The following is a 420-nucleotide window of genomic DNA, read 5'->3' on the forward strand; positions in this document are numbered from 1 at the left end:
CTTAAGTATTATATCTTAGTGGGAGGCAAATATGTTTTAATGTCCTATAAATGAATGGAAACTTGCATTAGAATACAAGTTTCTTGAGTCTGTTCGTTATTGAGTGGGAAAATGTTAATTGGATAGAAACTGGTATTATCAAAACTCAGAAGCCTAATAGGACTTCAACAATTATGGATGTCTCTATTTCAATAGAGAACTGACACATAATTTGGAAAAAAAAATTATCTATTAGGAGCTACTGTGTCAGGTACAATGAAGTCTATAAAGAAGTATAAGCCTGTTCCTTATCACCAAGACCTTAGTATCTTTGTGAAGAGGCAGTACATACAATAAAGTAATAAATAATAGAAAAGTAATTACAGACAACATTGTACAGTGCAGATTACAAGTGCAGAAAACGCGAGAGAAGGAAGAGTT

The sequence above is a fragment of the Propithecus coquereli genome, unplaced genomic scaffold (assembly GCF_000956105.1).
Source record: "Propithecus coquereli isolate 6110/MARCELLA unplaced genomic scaffold, Pcoq_1.0 Scaffold389, whole genome shotgun sequence".
Taxonomy (NCBI): Eukaryota; Metazoa; Chordata; class Mammalia; order Primates; family Indriidae; genus Propithecus; species Propithecus coquereli.